General features: G+C 33.8%; 1 protein-coding gene across 1 annotated transcript in view; it reads left to right on the top strand.

Moving 5' to 3' along the window:
- The first annotated feature begins 247 nt into the window (after window positions 1-247).
- LOC131804487 (mucin-5AC-like) overlaps window positions 248-15,645 on the top strand; it is a 161,311-nt gene continuing 145,913 nt past the window's right edge. The window contains exons 1-2 of the mRNA XM_059127431.1: window positions 248-413; window positions 1,782-1,878. The gene's annotated coding sequence lies outside the window, so the exon portion shown is untranslated. The remainder of the gene's footprint in view (window positions 414-1,781; window positions 1,879-15,645) is intronic.

Genomic DNA, 15,645 nt, shown 5'->3' with positions numbered 1-15,645 from the left:
TTTTAATCAACTCAAACATCAACTACACAAATTTATACTAGTTCTCACTAGATGGCACTCATGATGTCTTTTTTCAAAATGAAGACAAACAACCTTTTTTGTTTAGCGAATTCACCCCTCAACGTATCAAAGAGGTAAAAAGGCAAAAAGCTTTAGCAAAGTTCTCATAACCGTCAACACAGATCAAACGGCACGGCCAGCAACTTGGCTGGTAGCAAAGTTTCCAACTTGAATTCAGTTTATTCGTAACTCTTACAGTTTAAAGCCACACTTAGCGGAAGAAACAGATTGTGTGCTTCGTGTTTTGTGACCGTTGTTAATAAGAAAACAAAAAAAAAAAACAAGAAGTGAAAAACGAACGACAACGAAGTAGAAGAAAAAGACGGCTACGAGACGGGTGTTTGGAAACATGTGTAGGTTCAAACGCAGCAACAAATGCAATGCTTTAATACACTCCCTCTCCTACTCCACCCCCAACGGCACCATATTAAAAACAAAACGAAATAAATAAAGAAAAATAAATCAAAGAGTAAAAAACAAATACAATCACACATACCAATGCATATTGTGAACAAAATTTTCAAATACATTGAAAAGTGTTTTTAATAAAAAAAAGTTTTCTATGCAACAACGTCTAACAAGAAAATAGCTGTTAGGCCAAAGAAAATTTCAAAAGAAAATGTATGCATGAAAAGCAGTTGTAATGTGTAGTGAAACATGAAAATAAAACAAGTACACAAAAATTGCCATAAAGTTGTTGCAATGGAAAAAAGAAAATGAAAACATGACTAACATAGGTTTTCTCTGTGAATTCAAATTCAATTTCAAATGGTAGTGAGAAAAATTAAAAAAAAAAAAAAACACTGTGTGATTGTTAAAGAGAAATAAAAAAACAACAAAAATCTACCTTAAAAATAACGATCTGAAAGAAATAACACTAAAAAAATCTTGAAATTGTTTACATTTAATTTCACTAAAATCCAAAATGTTTTTTTAAGATGTCACCCAATTTGCCCGGAGAATTTGTAGAAATTTCTTTAGAAAATAATTTAAGCCGATTGTTTTTTTTACAATTCACTTAAATGGCTTTGAAAAGTCATGATCTATAATTGCTACCAGTTTCGGCACTGCTCTCATTGTGTGTCAAGTATTTGATCGGGTTTAGAGTGTTCAAGAGCTACATACGGAGAGAGAGAGGAAATTAAAAAAAAAAAACAAAGTAAAATCAAATCATAGCAAAACACCACAAATTATAATGTGAAAAGAAAACAACAGCAATTTATGGCACCTACACTGCTACACCTGTTGCTCCATGTTGTATTGTTGTTGTGTTCTACTCCCATATGCTCTATTCTCCAACACACTCTCTCTCTCACTCTCCCATTAACAGTACTCTACGTTTGTTCTGTGTGTATTGTGTCGTTTGATATTTGATTTCTAATGAAATAAACAAACACGACGACAAGTGCTTGAAAGTCTTCTGTTTTTAGTGTTTTTATTCTTAATTCTTTTAATTTTTAGTTAAATAATAGTTATTTTTTAAGCCTTATGCTGTAAATCATCAATGCATGCTAATATATTTGAAAAAAGTGTCAAAAAATAGTTTCCTTTTGAAAAAATAAAAATATTTTATTATAATTCCAATGAAAAAAGTCATAATTATTTGTTAATGTGTGCAATTGAAAATTAAATATTTTTTTTTGAAAAAGTAAATCGAAACGTGTTATGTGTGTTTTAATTTCAAATTTCTGTCTCCCTCTCTCTCTCTGCTTCCTGACTAGTTTGGTTATTCACCCATTCAGAATTCATGGCTTGAATATTGTTTGGAGCTAGCTGTTCAATTACAAAATTGGATTACATTTTCAAATGGCAGTAAAGGTAAGTGAAAAGCGAAGTGGTCAATAATTATAAAACGTCAATAGATAAATAGATACACAGCCTTTCAAAAGTTTTACACGGCTGGCAATATTCAGTTTTCTTGGGGGAAATCGTTTATATGTTTCATTTTTTGGTAAAAAGATTCAAAATAGATTTTCGAAAAATGTATAAATATGCAAGAGTAGTGAAATAACTGACTGACTACGAATTAACGCCCGGACGAGGCTGAAAGTACAATCTTGAAATTTTGCATGAGGGTCAGTAAGTACTAATAATTCAATACTTTGTGTTGGACAAACGAAATAAGCTAGAATTCTAAAATTTGGAATGAGAATCACTAATGGAGTGCAAGATAGATGTACCAAAGGGTGTATGGAAAGTCGAAATTTAAGGTTACGTACTAAATTTAAGGTTGTACTAAACTTCTTAAATGGTATCATTTGGTATTATGTGAACGGATAGAGCTAAATACTTGAAATTTGGTATGACAAAGTAAGTTTGATACATGTCGGTTGTTTTTTGGGAAATGTGTACTAAGTGTGCGAATTGTACTACATGGTACCAAATTTGGAACAGTCTGGTTTAGGGTAAATTAATGGTGTGAAATTTTGAAATTTTTTATTGGGGTCCCTGTTGGTACTAAAGATGTGGATTTGGAAATATGTACAACAACAGCACAAAAAGTACCAAATAGTACAATATTTGGTACAATTTGGTATTGGTTGCACAGATAAGGTTTTAAATCTGAAATGTGGTTTAGGGTCGCTGTTTGTGTTTAGTCTGGACATATGGTGGAGGTTTCAGAAATGGTATTAAATTTGGCTTTGGTTCAAGTAATTGGAAATGTGTACTATAAAATGTACGAAAAGTACATAAATGGCACTAAGTTTGTCTATTGGGTGAAGGAATAGAGCTGAAATCCCGAAATTTTATATTGAGGGGGTAATGGAAATGTGTACATTAATTGTATGAAAAGTACTACAGGGTTGCCCATATTTGACGGACCCATCTCTTAACGCCATAACTTTTGACAGAGATGTCACATCGCTTAATGACATACCGCGTTTGAAGCGTCAGTCCAAGCAGATTTTTACCATGAACCAATACACGCCACGCGAGCGCTCTGAAATTTACATTCAACAGAAGAAGTGAATTGTGATAACTCATCGTGCTTTTAAAACATTAAAAAATGTGAGAAGTGCGCCTTCTAAGAACACCATTAAGCGTTTATACGAAAAATTTTCGACTGGTAAGGCTCTTTCTAATCCGAAGAGGCCATATAAAAGTCGACCAAGACGATCTGTACATGGTACTAAATTGGCTATGGGGTGAAAGAAAAGAGCTAGAATCCTGAAATTCGATATATATGTCACTGTTGCTGCCTGTGGCTGAGAGAAGAAACTGATAGGGGATATGCGTACTATAATTGTAATAAATAGTACTAAATTGGGTAACGGGAAAATTAAAGAGCTGAGATCCTGAAATTTGATAATTAGGTCGCTGTTAATTTGTTGCCTGGATATATGTAGATGGTTTCGGAAATGTGCACTATAATTGTACAAAAAGTACTAAATGGCACTAAATTTTCAGTTGGGGGCTCTATTGATATCTGCAATTGAGATTTTACTAATGCGTACTACAATTCTTCGACTATTAAAATGGTACTAATTTTGAATCACTGTTGTTGTTTTAGTAGATGTAGGTTATTTTGGATTTGAGTACTAAATGTTTATAAATTTGGTATTGGGTGAGGGGATAGAGCTGAAATTCGGAAATTTGACATTAAGGTCACTGTTAGCGTCTAGGGTTTACATATGGAGATATAGAAATAGTTTTAGACAAAAAATAATTTCATAGTGAAATTTCAATAAACCCACATAAGGTAATCCTAAAATGTATTTTTATTAAATGGGATTTTCCGACGTTTGGATAGGATTCAAACTTTTGATGAGTTCTGGACCTAAAGTAGAATTTTAAAAAAGGACCAAAAAGATCCCTTTGTTGACTTGCTAAAGGGTTACATTTTTTTTAACAAAGTAATCCTCGTATTGTCATCAATTATATTGCCGATGACGCTATATACCCAAACTGCAAGGAATCCATAGAATCTAAATCCTAAAATTTAAAAAAAATATGGAAGAGGGGGAACTTTCCTCACGTATTTAGTTTACGTTGCAATGTAAACTTTTAAAACGTCGATATACATCTTTTCTGTTTTTGCCTTTACTTTCCTAATCTACTGGATTCTTCCTGTAATTATTTCTTTGTGCTGGACAGAGTAATTTACGATTATAGCTCTGAAACGTCTTCAATAATATTCCACAATCATTAATTTGTTCATAAAAAATTAAATCTTATCTTATGTCAAAAGACGGATATTGAAATCACTTCTTAAAAATTGTATACGTCAATTGAAACTCATTATCAAAAAATTCAAATTTGTTCTTATCCCATCAAGAGGTTCGACTCTTTAATTTGTGATTATTTCAAATCTGCAAATAAGTGCCACATACTTATATAGAATGCTGAAGAAATCACATTTAATGATGCCTTTTCTTTGTTTCCATCTCCATAATTGGATTTCATCAATTCTAAACAAAAGATTACAAAATCTAAATTTTCGATAATTGTGAGTATTTTAGATGGGTGGATGGAGGGACAGACACACATCAGCACCATCATCATCACATTATCTCACCCCAAACGAACAGTAGCGGAAATATATGCTTATTGTTATTAACATTATGACTATTATTTATTGAAAAACAAACACGAAATCAAAGTAAAGAGAAAACGCCCCGTCAGCGATTATCAAAAATAGATATTCCTCAAAAAAATAAGCAATTTGAAAAGAATTGCAACAGCCATTAAAACAAAAGATGCTGCTGTGTATCAGGTTGTTAACCATTTCAATCAAATTTATCGACATCGTCATCGGCTTTATTATTATCAAACACCCCATCACCATCGTCATCATCATCGTTTCTCCACCATCCACTACGTCAGAGTCATAAAACAAATTATTAACAAATTTTGCTGCCAAACTCAAGAAATCTCTTTCTCAAATATGAGGGTGTTATATTGTTTAATTTCAATTCATTTCAGATTGAATTTGATTTGAGTTTTTTTTTCTGTCGTTTTCAAATATATTTCACTTGGTTATCATTTGCTGCTGCCTGTTTAGGTTTTTATTTGTTTTGTGGTGCTTGAAAGTATCAAAATGATTGACAGGTTAGGTCATAAATAAATAATATCGTTTGGATTTTTTTATTATAAAGATTTCCTTATACGGCAGCTTAAATGGAAATTATTGTAGCCATACAGTGTAAACGTTAATGGTTGGTTGTATTTTGTGCAATGAAGTTTATTTGTTTTAAGTCTTTTTCTAAGTGCCGTCCCATTATCATTACGTAGGAAAGTCCTATAGTATTCTCTGACGAGCAAGTGTCAGCAACTTCTTCGGCGCAAAGTCCAACTTAATGATTCGTCCACATTTTAGATTCGTTCCAAAAGTTCGTGTTAGGTCTTCTTAGGAATCAAAATGCACAATTTGTTTGGTTTGACAAAAAGTTTTAATCAAAAATTTAACGCACCATAGTAAATTTTCGGACTTTCAATATTTTATTCATTATTCATGTTTTTTCTTTTTCGGAAAGAATAATAGGATGAATAGGATGGATGATGAATGCTTACCTTTTTCACCAAAAAATCTTAAAAATCTTCAAAATTTTGAAGTTTATTGAGGAGGATATTGGTAAAACCATTGCACAACAAACCCACATCCAATTTTGATTTTCAAAACTTTTTCCACGTCTTCGTATGTATATCAATATCTCTATTACTTCACCCAATACATTTAGTACGCATATTCATCCTATACACCAACAGTACTTTTTGAATGGTTAGAGTACGTATTTGCAAAACTACCACCAGATCTCAATACCAGATACCAACAGTGAGCTTAATATCAAATTTTGTGATTCCAGTTCAATACGTTCAAAACCAAATTTAGTAACATTTAGTATTTTTCGTATAATTTTAGTACTCATTTGCAAAATCCAAATTTCACTGTTTTAGCTCCATCCCTTCAACCAATACCAAGTGTAGTACCACCTCCATATTTTAAGCCCTGATACCAACAAATACCACAGTATCAAATCTCGGAATTCCAGCTCTGTTCCTTCACCTAATACCAAATTTAGTACTCTTTAGTACTTTTCATACCGTTATTGTACACATTTCCAAACCACTTCCATATATCAATCCCAGATACCACCAGAGACCTCAATATCCAATTTCAGGATTACAGCACTATTCCTTCACCCAGGTACTAAATTTAGTACCATTAAGTACTTTTCGTAAAAATATAGGATGAATTTTCAAACCACCGCCAAATATCGAACACAGATACTATTAGTAATCTGCATATCAAATTTCAGAATTTTATCTCTATCCTTTCACCCAATATCAAATATGGTACCATTCCGTACTTTTCGTACAATTATAGTATACATTTCAAAAAAACACCTTCATATGTTCAGGCTACACATGAACAGCGACCCTAATGCTAAATTTCAGATTACAAACACTTTATGTTCACCCAACACCAAAATGTACCTATACATAGTACTTTTTAGTAGTTTTCGTGCACTTTTCTCAAACCTCCTCTTTATCACAAACCAACCACCAACAGCGATCCCAATACAAAATTTCAAAATTCCAGCTTCCTCCGTTCACCCTAAACCAAACAGTACTAAATTTTGTAGAATTTAGTACAGATCGCACACTTCGTACATGTTTCCAAAATCACTTTCATATCAAACGCCTGCGCCCCTAGGACTGGCCAGTTATTTCCTTATTATTTTATGTATATGGATTGTGGGTTCTAGTAGCTTGTTTCGGGAAGGATACAACCGAATGACAAAACCCTCCTTGCCCTGCTTACTATAATGGAGAGTATACAAAATAGTTTTTAGGATTTTAGTTTAGAGTTATTAGCGGATTTTTTATTCCCTCAGCCATATGGTTAGAGATGGTATATATCATTTGATATGGTCAAAACTTGCCTTATCGAAATAACGGGTTGAGACCCTAGGTCTCTTTGGACCAAATCCGTTTCTAGATGTTTGGAGGCGATCTAACGATGTTCTTCCGTCCGTCCGTCTGTCTGGCTGTCTGGTGCGTACGATAACTCTCGAAAGGAGTATCCGATTTGGTACATAGTAATATTGTTGTCAAACATGATCGAGTTAGGAGATGGGCTATATCGGTCCACTCCATCTGGTTCCTCCCCCACAAAAACATTTTCAAAGAAAATAATTTACTGCACAGAAAGAGAAAGCATAAAAATCGCATTATGAAAATCGCTCCAGCTTTGCAAATCCTAATATTTGGACAATATCACTCCACTCCATCCAGTACCTCCCCCACAAAAGGGAAAATTTTTGTATAATTAAAACTCCTATAAAATGTGATATAAGCCTCTGATTGTCTTCAAATTACACACATCACAATATTTTTATTCAGCCAAGGTGTGGTGTGGATGGAACATATCGATCCACTCCTTCTGGCACCTTAACCCCCCCAAAGGGTCAAAATTTTGAATATTCATGAACTCATAAAACACGAAATTAACATCCGATTAAATTCAGACTTGACACATCTCAAAATTTCTTTCAACACAAGATCTGTTATAAAGATGGAAAAGATTGGACCATTCCTTCTGGTACCTCCCCTACAAAGGATTAAAGTTTTGAATAACAAAAACGTTTATAAAAAACGAAATAAGCAACAGGTTCTCTTTATACTTAACACATTCCATTATTTATACTAACACAAGATCTGTTCTGAAGATGGGATAAATCGGTTCTCTCCTTCTAGTACTTCCCCCACAAAGGGTCGAAAATTTTGAATATCCATGGAGCTCATAAAACGCAAAATTAACATCCGATTCTATTCAGAATTGGCACGTCTCAATATTTCCATGAACATAAGATCTATTATGAATATGGTAGAGATCGGACCATTTCTTCTGGTACCTCCCCCACATAGGGTTCAAGCCAAATAAGCATTAAACTCTCTTCAAATTTAACACATACAAACATTTTTGCTAACACAAAATCTGTTGTGAAGATGATATATACCTTCGAATCCCTTCTAGTACCTTACCCACAAAGGGTCACAATGTTCAATACTTTTATCGTATTTATTTAGGTCCGATACGAAATGGACAATATTGGTCCATTCCTTCAGAACCCATTCCATAGAGGCTCAAGAGTTTAAATAATCATAACAGAAATTAAAATATAGACAAATAATCGAACAGTGGCTGAGGGTACACGTCTTTCGGCATAACTACTTTTTTACATTTATCTGCCATAACGAAACAATTCAGCGATTCTTGCTATATCTTAAGATTTTTCTCAACCAAAAACCTGAGATGAATATGGAAATTATGATTTCGCAAAAAATTGAATAGAAATATTCGATATTTCTGTAATTTTGCCATGCCAATATTATACCCTACACTACAAGGTGGTCAGGGTATTATGTCTTTGTGCATTTGTTTGTAACAGGCAAAAGGAAACGAGATAGACCCATAGTTCCTTTTGATGATCTGCATAGAATCACATTCTGAGTCGATTTATGCATGTCCGTCTGTCCGTCCGTCTGTCCATGTATTTTTGTAAACAAAGTACAGTTCGCATTTATTGCCCTATCCAGATGAAATTTTGCAAAAATCATTTGTTTGGCCCAAGGACGAACCCTATTGAAATTGGAGATAATCGGTCAAAATTTAGATATAGCTCCCATATATATCTTCGTCCGATTTGCCTTTTATTGTGCAACAAACGTGTAATATTAGTCCGAATAGTATGGAATTTTGCACGTACGATCAGACTGGACCTCAAAATCAGTATGCCAAATTTTATCGAAATCGATTCAGATATAGCTATAGCTCCCATATATATAGTTCATCCGATTTGTTATTTTTGTCCTCCGCAGCCGTAATATGCACTCTGTAACAACAATATTTGGGGAAATATATCAAATGCAGCTCAGAAATACCTTTGCAAAATTTTATCCAGATCGGTTCAGATTTGGATATAGCTCCCATATATAACTTCGTCCGATTTACCATTTATTGTGCACCAAACGTCTAATATTTGCCCAAATTGGATGAAATCTGGCACTTACGACCGAATTGAGTCTAGAAGCTAGTATATCAAATTTGGTGAAGATCGGTTCAGATATAGCTATAGCTCCCATATATACGGTTTATCCGATTTGTCATATTTGTTACCCACAGCCGTAATATGCACTCCGTAACAAGGATATTAAGGAAAATATATCAAATACAGCTCAGTAATATCTTTGCCAAATTTAATCGAGATCGGTTCCGATTTGGATATAGCTCCCATATATATTTTTATCCTATTTCAAATTAATTGTGCACCAAATGGGCAATACAAGTCCGAATTTAGAAAGATACAAATGCTTCGGCATATTCAGTTCTTAGAACTTTAAATTATAATTATAATCATAGCGTGTATGATTGAATTCTCCCATAAAACCTTTTAATTGTAATGCGCAGCTCTACTAAATTAGCAAAGTGGTGTAGGGTATCATAAAGTCGGCCCCGCCCGACTTTAAGACTTTCTTTACTGTTTTTTGAAATTTTTCAATTTCTTTTGAAATGGAGGAGGGTATTAAAAGTTCTGCTTTTTACTGGTTTTATCTGTATTAGCTGAAGTATGAAAACGGAATTCTTTGGTCGACTGTATGTGTTACATCACGCATATTTCCCCATCTTCTAAAAATGTGCACATATCTCATATAAAGTATAGGTAGTAGTCGAAGTAGTTCAAATCTTGCACGTTGTAATATTTATACCAGTCTTAGTTATATTTATACCACTCAAGGCTGCGGGTATACATCTGTCGGCAAAATCTACTGATATATTTTACTTGTTCCAAATATCCTTTGGTATTGCACACCATCTGTGACTCTCATTAAACATTTCAGAATTCTACCTAATTCCATTTGTCCACTATAAATCATTCAATTTTTAGTACATGTAAAACTTTTCGTACGCATTTAGTGCGAATATCCAAAAAACCTGCCCTATCACACCACTAGGCATCAACAGTGGCCCTCGTGTACAATTTCAGTCGTTTCTCAATCAGTCAGCCAGTTATTTGTGTTATTTTGGGGTCTAGAATGCTTATTTCGCAGATGAAACGGAATGACAAGGCCCTCCTTACCATGATGGAGGAAAAAATAGTTAGGAGCCACAATTTTTTATAATTATTAGCGGATTTTGTTTGAAATCCTTTATTTTAATATTTACAGACTTTTAGGGTATTTCGAAATCCATTCATTAGCAAATTGAAATACCACAACTCATTGGTTCCCATTACAAAAACAAAATCAAGCTCATTAATTTTTTTTTTCAAGAATGGCTCATTACTTATCATCCGACCCACTGCGCCATCATTAGAAATCCCATAACAATGACACGTTAATACCTTTATTTGCTACAACAACAAAAGACAACAACTAACAAAACAATTCCAAAGCAATTATTTTGTCTTTAATGTGTAACAAATTGATATTTTAACTCAACTCCAACAAAAGTCGGGGGTAAAAGTCGTATTTGTTGTTTTTCGTTTGTGTTTCAAACACGTATTGTAAAATATTTCGAATAGCTTTTGCATTGGCTGGGAGAATTGAATTTCTTATTATTTTGTCGTTTGTTGTTCGACACCCCACCATATGCATATTTCAATAGAAAAACGAAAAGGAAAAAAAAAACAGACAAGCAAACCATCAAAGGCAGATGTGTTGCTGAAACAGCTTAAATTCAAGGTTTTTGTTTTCCGAATACCAGCAGCAGCAGCCGCCGAGGCACACATAACACTTAGTCACACATGGATGTGGCTATCTATGTATGTAGGTATATATCTTTGAAAAATTGCTGAAAAAAAAAAAACAAACAGACATGAGACATCTCAAGTGCCATTAAACTTTTTGAATGGTATTACGGAGCGGCAGCTCTGCCATGCTCTGGGGATGAATTCGAGTATGCTAAATAATAACATAACAATAATAGTTAGCAATAACACGATATAATAACAATAAATTTCAAGCAAAAAAAATACACATTTATGTATTTGTGTGTGTGTATATATATGTTATATACACAATAACTTATTTTTAGTACTAATTTCTATAACACTTGACGTGGTTTTTTTTGAACAATTTACCAATGCCTGTCATTCGAAACAGAATTAAGCTTTTGGATTTCAATATTGGGAATTAAGCAATAGGCCGCCATTGTTTCGATAGATGTTTGAAGAAGTGATAATCGAGTACCATTTTGTAAGTTTGTCAGTTCGAGTGATTTTTTTTTTTGTAATAACCAATATCTTTGCGATCGTTTGAGATGTCATGTTTTTTTTTTCATTACACTTTATCGTGGCCGCAATGTCAAACACCTGTTCCGTAAATAAAAAATTTATTTGATATGCAAAAGTTCATTGATCTCCAGGTTTATGTTTTTTTTTCAGGCATTTAAATATCAAATTATAAATAATTGCTCTGATCATTTGATACACTAAAAGCTAAGTTCGGGCGGGACGAACTTTTTATACCCTCCACCATTTGGAAGGAACGAGCTACCGTAACAAAAGAATTTATTTCAGGTAGATCATTCCACCTATCAACATTTGGTTTTAAAGAAGTTATAGTTTGGTTACAGAGCGAGCTTATATATGGGAGGCATATCCAATTCTGAATCGACTTTCACTAAATTTGACGGACACATTTTAATCTTTTATAACAAATAACATTGCTATAGAGTACGTGATATCACTTCGAGAAGGATTATATTAAACAAGTGAAAAAGCAGTAAGTTCGGCCGGGCCGAACTTTGAATAGCCTCCACCATTTGGAACGAATTAGAAAATTTTCAAAAAAAAAAAAAAAATCCGATAAAAATTCTGTTGAAATCTTTAAAATGCCTAATACCGGAAGTTGCCGATGTATGGGAGAATATACGATATTGTGGACCTATATAGAGAATTTTCTGTCAGGGTGTAAAGTGCTCACAAAGAACCCCTTGTGTAACATTTCAGACAATTCCATTGAAAAATGTGGCTAAAATCATTAAAATACCGAATATCGAGGGGTACCGTTATGTGGGGGCTATACGATATCGTGGACCTATATAGATAGTTCTCCTCCGAGGTATAAAGTACTCACAAGGAACTCCTTGTGTGGATTTTCAGACCATTCCATTAGAAAATGTGGCTAAAATCATCAAAATACCGAATATCGGGGAGTACCGTTATATGGGGGCTATGCGATATCGTGGACCGATATCGATCTTGACCTGCCTGCAGACAAAGGAGAGATCTGTGCAAAATTTTAGCTTCCCATCTTAATCAGTTTAGACTGTAGCGTGATTGAAACAGATGGACAGAGGGACAGACAGGGCTAAATCGTCTTAGAATTATATATATATATATATATATATATATATATATATATATATATATATATATATATATATATATATATATATATATATATACTTTATTGGGTCTAAAATGGTTATTTCAAATGAATGAATATGAATATATATATATTTTGAATATATATATATTTTATGGACATAGATAGTATGGAGGGGTATATTAGGTTCGTCATTCCGTTAGTAACTCTTTGAAATAATCATTTTAGACCACATAAAGTATAAATATATATATATATATATATATATATATATATATATATATATATATATATATATATATATATATATATATATATATATATATATATATATATGTATATATATATATATATATATATATACTTTATTGGGTCTAAAATGGTTATTTCAAATGAATGACGTACCTAATATACCCCTTCATACTATGTATGGTGGAGGGTATAAAAATATGTATCGGGACAGAGTTCCATAAAATGGAAGCGTACGTCTCGAAATTCACTCCATTTGGACTTATATTAGCCATTATTTGCACAATAAACCTGAAATCAGATAAGGGATATATATGGGAGCTATATCCAAATCTGAACCGATCTTGATAAAATTTGGCAGAAGTGTGTTCGAGCTCTATAAGATATCTGGTACATAATATCACTGTTGTCGAATGCATATTACGAATGTAAGCGACTTAAACACTAAATCGAATGAAACATACAGGGTGAGATAAAAAAAACGCAAAAAAATCAAACGCCATAAATTTTAATTTTCTTTTTTAATCTTATTGAATGAAAGCAAAAATGTCGGAAATAGAATCAAATTTTAGAATAAGTTTAGATTTGTTCGAATTGGTCACCTTTGGCACGAATTATGGCCTTCAAACGGCCAATGAAACCGTCACACGCTGCCCGAATGTTGCTCTGCGGTATTTTGGCCCATTCCCGGCCAAGCGTTTGCTTGAGGTGATCGACACTTTGGTATTTTTTAGTGCCAACCTTGCCTTTCAAAGTACTCCAGACACAACAGTCCAAAGGATTGGTATCCGGAGATTTTGGTGGCCATTGTGCCCTGGAAATTAAGCTTGGAACTTCATTTTGTAACCATTTTGGGTAACGGGTGCTGAGTCCTGTTGGAATGTCCAAGGTCTGCGGCCGCGGTTTCGCGATAATATTCGGCATTTATTCTGATGCCACGGTCGATAGATATGAGCGGAGAGCGACCATTGGCTGTTATGGCGGCCCACACCATCACCATGGCCGGCGCTTGAGTTTATGGTGGCCAACCGAAGGTGCACGTTTTCAGCTGACCTCTTGACAAGTAAACACGATCATTTTGTTTGTTTACAAACTGCTGGACAACGAATGTTTTCTCATCGGAGAAACCCAAATTCGACAGTTCACCACTTTCGGCCAAGCGAAGCAACTCTTTAGCTCTTTTGAGACTATTTTCTTTCTTTGGCGGTGTAAGCCATTTTTCGGCCACTGCGACGCGGGTTTCGATCAAGTCGCTTCTTTATTTTTTGAACCATTTCTGCTGATGTTGCTGTTTTTTCCGTCCATTTCCTTTAGGCCGGGCTAAGCTACCAATATTACGTTAATGAGCTATGGTGTGCGACACAAAAGGTTTGTTCACATTTAAATACTGGAGTGCTCTAACCACTTGTGGTGTTGCAGCCAAATATAAAGTCCTAAAACGGATTTCGTCCAAAGAGACATGTGGTTTAAAGCCATTACTTCGATGAGGAACATTTTGGCCGCACAGAATGATGTATACCCTCTGTAGCCATAAGCCTAAGGGAATAATAACTTCTTGTACATTACATATTTTCTTGAAAGGTTGCATATACAACTGCAACCTGCAGGGCACAAAAATATTTAAACTATTTCATGTCAATCATTATTAATAATTCTTAAAGAAAAAAATAACACTCACCCCAAATACCTGTAGTTATGAACCAAATCTATTATTACAAAATTAGTGAGAGTTACAGTTGTTCCGTTCCTTACTTAAATATCGGACCCTCCCCTAAAATCTGCTCAGCTTAAGAATAAATATCAAATACTGTCCACTGTAGTCATTTAAAAAATATTAAATGCAATTTTTCAATACCGCGATTAAGAATACAACATGTAATTCTTACAACAACAGCAGCATGTTGTCAATACATGTCCGACTAGCAAGTGTATGTATGAATATGTGTGATTATTGTTGTTGTTGTTGAAAATCATGTTTCAAAGTGTTATTAATAACAAGTTTAAATTCTTAAATCTCTTGTTGTCTTTATAATTTTAAATGCATTTTCAAGGTGTTGGCTGGTTAGCTGGCTGGCTGCTTGCTGAGACGTTGTATTAGCATATACATGTGTATTACATACATATACTATATATGTATGTGTTTGTTGACTTGGGTTTGGTAATTTAGAGACTACATTAACTACTTGGTAAATACCAACAAGTTCAAATAATGTTTGGTTAAGGGCAGATCGAAAAAATATCACCCTTCTTTGGAGAAGGAAAACGCATTTGGTCTTTTCAAGGACCAAGGGTCTAATTAACTAGGATTTTTTTAAGAATATTTTAGGTAGGCCATCAAGGCTTTAATCGTGATATTTTAAAGAATATTGGGGACAACTCTAGTTTAGTAAAGATTCTTGGATTTTTAATTTTTCAGGGGTAGATATTTGGAAGGTATTGTCTTGTGAGACAGACACGAATTTGACCCAAAAGGCCAGGTGCAAGGCCCGGGATACACCTGGACCTACTAAACCAATATGAATAATATAGGTATCATTTTTCAAATCTAATAACCGGTAAAGACAGTCTCAAAGTCAGGCGTGCCGACTTTATGATACCCTACACCACTTTGCATATTTAGTAGAGCTTCCTTTAACAATTAAAAGTTTTTTGTGATAATTAAATGATACAAGCCATGAGTACAATTATAATTTAAAGTTCAAAGGACTAAATATGTCGAAGAATTTGTATATTTTCAATTGGGGCTTGTATTGCCCATTTGGTGTACAATTAACTTGAAATCGGATAAAGATATATATGGTAGCTATATCCAAATCTCAATAGATCTCGATAAAATTTGGCAAAGATATTTCTGAGCTGTATTTGATATAGAACAAATATAATAAATCGGATGAACATTATATATGGAAGCTATAGCTATATCTGAACCGATATTCACGAAATTTGACATACTAGCTTCTAGACTCAATTTGATCGTAAGTGCCAAAATTCCATCCCATTCAA

This window comes from Musca domestica, unplaced genomic scaffold (assembly GCF_030504385.1).
Source record: "Musca domestica strain aabys unplaced genomic scaffold, Musca_domestica.polishedcontigs.V.1.1 45, whole genome shotgun sequence".
NCBI lineage: Eukaryota > Metazoa > Arthropoda > Insecta > Diptera > Muscidae > Musca > Musca domestica.
This window is presented reverse-complemented; position numbering and strand designations above follow the sequence as displayed.